Source organism: Callithrix jacchus, chromosome 2, assembly GCF_049354715.1.
Source record: "Callithrix jacchus isolate 240 chromosome 2, calJac240_pri, whole genome shotgun sequence".
Lineage (NCBI taxonomy): Eukaryota > Metazoa > Chordata > Mammalia > Primates > Cebidae > Callithrix > Callithrix jacchus.
The window spans coordinates 70,611,593-70,617,389 of NC_133503.1; positions in this window are offsets into that span (position 1 = coordinate 70,611,593).

The window sequence follows — 5,797 nt, forward strand, 5'->3', positions numbered from 1 at the left end:
GACAATGCCGACTCGTGGCGCTCTTTATAATGCCGGAGCCGGGGGCCCCCACTTCGCAACAAACTGCACGCTCATTGGCTGCTCAATCCCGTCACTCAGCCTGATAGCAGCTTCCCATTGGGCTTGGTGGCGCGCGCGCTCTAGATCCGGGCGGGCTTTGTCCTCATTTAGAACTGAGTTCTGCGCTCCAGAGGGTTCCCGAAGCCGGGCGGGACAGCTCCAAGTTCAGGTTGGCCAGGCTGCAGCCCGCCACAGCATTAGCGATGGGAGAGCCTGACTGGACTGTACTCTCGTAGAGGCGGTAATCTCTTGCTTTCGTGCGCTTGATTCCCGCATTGGCAGCTTCCTCCTCCCCATGTCCCAAAAGAGGAAACTGGGCCGGAGAAAGTTTCTCAGCCCAAGGTTGCGTCGCTGGAAGTGGCAGAAGTCAGGCTTCTGTGGTTGGACGAGTGGGGTCCTCCAAGGCCTCAGCACGGCTCCGAGGGATTGGAACGTAGCCCGCCCTCTCCCTGGACCTTGGTGCTCTCCAAGCCCTGTGCTTGCACCCTTTCTGTCGCCTCCCCCAGAGATGCTCGGCAGGGTTGATGAGACCTTGGTGTTACCCGATCTTCGGTCCCCTGGCACCACCTTGACTACTGACATCGCATTTGTACTTTTATTTACTTAAAATTTTTCCTTCAAATCAATCCATTTATTTGTGTTTCGATTTCTTTTTTTTTTTTTTTTTTTTTTTTTTAAGACAGTCTTGCTTGTTTCCCAGGCTGGAGTGAAGTGGCGCGATCTGAGCTCACTGCAACCTCCGCCCCCTCTTCAAGCAGTTCTCCTGCCTCAGCCTCCCAAGTAGCTGAGATCACAGTTTAATTTTTGTATTTTTAGTAGAGACGGGATTTCGCCATGTTGGCCAGGCTGGTCTCGAACTCCTGACCTCAGGTAATCTGCCCACCTCGACCCCCCAAATGCTGGGATTACAGGCATGAGCCACCGCGCCCAGCCAGTGTTTCGTTTTCATTTGTTTGAGACGTGGGTCTTGCTCTGTGGCCCAGGCTCGTCTCAACTGCTGAGCTCAAGAGATCTGCCCGCCACAGCCTCCCAAAGTTCTGGGATCACAGGCTGAGCCACCGCAACCGGCACCATTTATTTTTGTTGAAACTTTTTTTTTTTAAGACAGATAACCACTTCACTCTTGAGTTTAAGAACGGAGTGGAGGAGTTCTTCCTAATCCGAAAAACTTCTTTATGTTATCTCCTTGACCACAAAACTTGAAAGGCCTAGGTAATCCCTTTATTCCTTTTAATCGAATGGTTGGTGGGCCCCAAGGCAAGCAGGATTACAACCTCCCAATCCTGCAGGTTACCAAATAGGAACCCAGAATACAAGGAGCTAGCGTTTCCATTGGATTCCTGCAGCCAGGATCAGTGTGTCTGGCTGAGGATCCCATTTTCTCTTTTGTGTCTTTACAACCCAAGTAAGGTGGTACTGTCACCAATTTTATTTTATTTTTATTATTTTGTTTTTTAACACAAGATTTTGCTCTGTAACCCAGGCTGGAGTGCAGGGGCACGACCACAGCTCTCTGCAACTTCAACCTCCGGGGCCCAAATGAGCCTCCTGCCTCAGCCTCCCAAGTAGCTGGGACCACAAGTGTAACCACCACACCTAGCAAATATTTTTGTATTTTTTGTAAACACAGTCTCACTAATTTTTATTTATTATTTTGAGACAGTTTTGCTCTTACTGCCAGGCTGGAGGGCAATGGCACAATCTTGGCTTACCGCAACCTCCGCCTCCCAGGTTCAAGCGATTCTGCCTCAGCTTTCCAAGTAGCTGGGATTACAGGCATGTGCCACTACATCTGGCTAATTTTGTATTTTTAATATAAGAGACAGAGTTTGTCTGTGTTGGTCAGGCTGGTCTCCAATTCCTGATCTCAGGTGATCCGCCCACCTCAGCCTCCCAAACTGCTAGGATTACAGGCATGAGCTACCGCACCCGGCCCAATTTTTCATTTTTTATGTTATTTTGAGATGGGGGTCTCACTCTGTTACCCAGGCTGGAGTACAATGTCGCATCTTGGCTCACTGCAACCTCCGCCTCCCAGGTTCCAGTGATTCTCCTGCCTCAGCAGATTACAATAGCTGGTGTTACAGGTACATTCTACCACATCCCACTAATTTTTGTATTTTTAGTAGTGATGTGGTTTTACCATGTTGACCAGGCTGGTCTTGAACTCCTGACCTCAGGTGGATCACCAATTTTAAATGAGAAAACTGAAGTCCAGAGCAGTGGCCCAAAGTTACACAGCCAACTCAGACACTAACTCCACCCAGGCAGTAGAGTTGCCCTGAAGATGATCGAGTTTCACATTTTGAAAATACATGGACTTCAGACTTTTCTAGGAAAGTCTGAAGATTTAGCTACACTGCACTGCATTCCCTGAAGGTGGCAATCAAGTGGAGCTGGGATGCCCATACCCAGGTAAGCAAGTGCTCTCTGTTTCACCCCAAGGCCACTCTTCACTCTTCCAGGCTAGATTCCATCACAGGAAGTCACATATTTCCATACAACCTTACTCATGTCACTGAGATCTGGCAGCAAGGCTTTCAGGGAGGTCTCTAACAAACTGTTCACCCCACCTCCACCCCAGCCCTTGTCAACCCACACAAATGAGGGCCATGGCCGTGGCCTGCAGGAAATGATGGACACAGCTTCCCAAGCAGTGAAGGTAATTCAAGAAATTAAGTTCAAAGTCAAATAGTGTACATGCAGCCCAAGGACATGACTATAGGCATAAATTCTCTTCATCTTCCACATGGATTCTTTTAGCACAACTCAGAAACACTTTCAGTGACATGTAAAGTCTGAGGATACAACATTTGGACAGCGCTTAGCAGCTTGAAAAATGCTTTCACCAGCCTTGCTTTATTGGTGCTTCAAAATAGCTTTTTTTGTGTAGTTACCCACATTTTATGCACAAGAACACTGAAACCACAGCTAAAACTGTGGCCGCAAAACCAACATATCCAACTCCACATTGGGGATTGTTTCCAGGGCTCCTGGCTACTGTGGGACAAGGTGTGTCTGAGCTTCTGAGTTCCTTCCTAGTGAAACCCCATCTCTACTAAAAATACAAATAATTGGCTGGGCCTCATGGCCCAGGCCTATAGTCCCAGCTACTCAGGAGACTGAGGCATAAGAATCACTTGAGGCCGGGCGCGGTGGCTAAAGCCTGTAATCCCAGCACTTTGGGAGGCCGAGGTGGGTGGATCACGAGGTCAAGAGATAGAGACCATCCTGGTCAACATGGTGAAACCCCGTCTCTACTAAAAATACAAAAAAATTAGCTGGGCATGGTGGCGCGTGCCTGTAATCCCAGCTACTCAGGAGGCTGAGGCAGGAGAATTTCCTAAACCCAGGAGGCGGAGGTTGTGGTGAGCCGAGATTGCGCCATTGTACTCCAGCCTGGGTAACAAGAGCGAAACTCCGTCTCAAAAAAAAAAAAAAAAAGAATCACTTGAACCTGGGAGGTAGAGGTTGCAGTGAGCTGAGATTGCACTACTACACTCTAGCCTGGGTGACAGAGAGAGACTCTGTCTCAAAACAAAAAAAAAATATTCTGAAACTCAAATAAGGTAATGGCTTAGAAAATACTTCATAAACTAGAAAGAACTGCAGGCAAGTATGGGTCAGTCTCAGCAAAAAAAAAAAAAAATTGTATTCATATTGTATCCAAGGGTGTTTCTGCCAAAGGCAAGGCAGCACACTGTTTGGAAACAGTAGTGAGTCCTTTTGACACAAGGCTCCCTACTTTTGTTATTAGGTCCAGTTACAGACCCTGAGTGGGGGGCACTTCCATGACGGCAAGGTTCTCAAGTCAGCCAGGAGCTCTGTTACCCCTGAAAATCTCTTAAAAGACCCATAAGACCCCTAGGGTACATATTCCCTGGCTTATTTGGGCTATCCAGAATATGTGCATAAAATGTGTACAATCTCAGCCAGGCGCAGTGGCTCACATCTGTAATCCCAGCACTTTGGGAGGCCAAGGCAGGTGGATCATGAAGTCAAGAGATCAAGACCATCCTGGCCAATTGGTGAAACCCTATCTCTACTAAAAATACAAAAATTAGCTGGGCATGCTGGCATGCGCCTGTAGTCCTAGGAGGCTAAGGCAGGCAGTTCCAGCCTGGCAACAGCAAAAAAAAAAAAAAGTGGACAATTTCCAATCTAGAAAAGGACACACACAAAATGCTTTTGGATTGTTTTTTAATTACATGAATTAATTTTTCTCACATTCTTTTTTTTGGTTTGTTTTTTGGCTGAGCCTGCAAGGTGGAAGTTGCATGAGTTAACTACGAATATATTGTGGCTCAGCTGTGGCCAGCTCCCACAGCAGCAGCTTCCCACACTCCACCAGACCAACCCCAGCTCACCTCCTTCAGGGGAGCTGGAGTCCTCCAGCCAGAGGGATCTTTCTAAAACACAAGTCATAAGATCTGAGAGCTACAGTGAAAAAAGGAAAAATTCCAAATGCAAGTCCCATCTTGTCACTACCTCTGTGTGAAAACTCTGGCTGACTTCCCAGTGCTATGAGGATGAAGCCTTAAATTCTGGTGAATACAAGTGGGAGAGACAACTGTGGCTCCCAGAAATCAGTGTCCCCACCTTGCCAGCCTCCCTTGCTGTGTAGTCTTTGAGTGGAAGGGTCCCTTTCATGCTGGGGCTGTGGAGACTGGGGGTCTCCTTCAGACTTTCCTTCCCCCGGTGACCATGTGTTCTACATGGCTAAGCTACCTTATGGAGAAGAGCTGTGCAGCCCGCATCAGATTTGATGCAAGCTGAAAATGGACCTGTACTGGGCCCGGCACTGAGATTTGGGATTTTTTTTTTTCTCAAACTGTAGCCTGGCCTACCCCAACCCTTCCACCTGGCCTGTGAGGGCCGGCATGAGCTGCCTCAGCTGCACCTCCTTGGCACTCTCCACTCCAGCTGTGCTGAATTTCTTTTACTCCTGGAACTCACCAGTGCCCTCCTGCCTCTGGGCCTTTGCACCTGCTGTTCCCTCTACCTGGAACAGTCTTGCCAAATATCACCTACCTATTTGAGATGAGGTCTCGCTGTATTGCCTAGGCTGGAGCACAGTAGCTGTTCACAGGTGTGATCATGCCTCACTGTAGCCTCAAACTATTGGCCTCAAGTGATCCTACCGCTTCACCCTCCTTGGTGGCTGAGACTAAAAGTGCACATCACCTCACGCAGTCCTGTGCTGTGTTTGGCTCATTTGGAAAAAACTGTTTGCCAACATTTACAGATTATGGCATTTCTTTCCTTCTTTCTTTCTCTTTGTTTTTTTTTTTTTTTTTTTGAGATCAAGTCTTGCTCTGTAGCCCAGGCTGGAGTGCAGTGGTGCGATCTTGGCTCACTGCAACCTCTGCCTCCTGGGTCCTGGTTCAAGCAGTTCTCCTACCTCAGCCTCCCAAGTAGCTGGAATTATAGGCACGAGCCACCATGCTTAGATAATTTTTGTATTTTTGAGTAGAAACAGGGTTTCACCATGTTGGCCAATCTGTTCTTGAACTCCTGACCTCGTGATCCACCCACCTCGGCCTCCCAAAGTGCTGGGATTACAGGCGTGAGTCATCACTCCCTGCCTCTTTCCTTCCTTCCTTCCTTCTTCCCTTCCTTCCTTCTTTCCTTCCTTCCTTCCTTCCTTCCTCTCTCTCTGTTTCTCTCTCTCTTTCTTTCTTTCAATGGAGTCGAGCTGTGTCACCCAGGCTGGAGTGCAATGGCATGATCTTGGCTC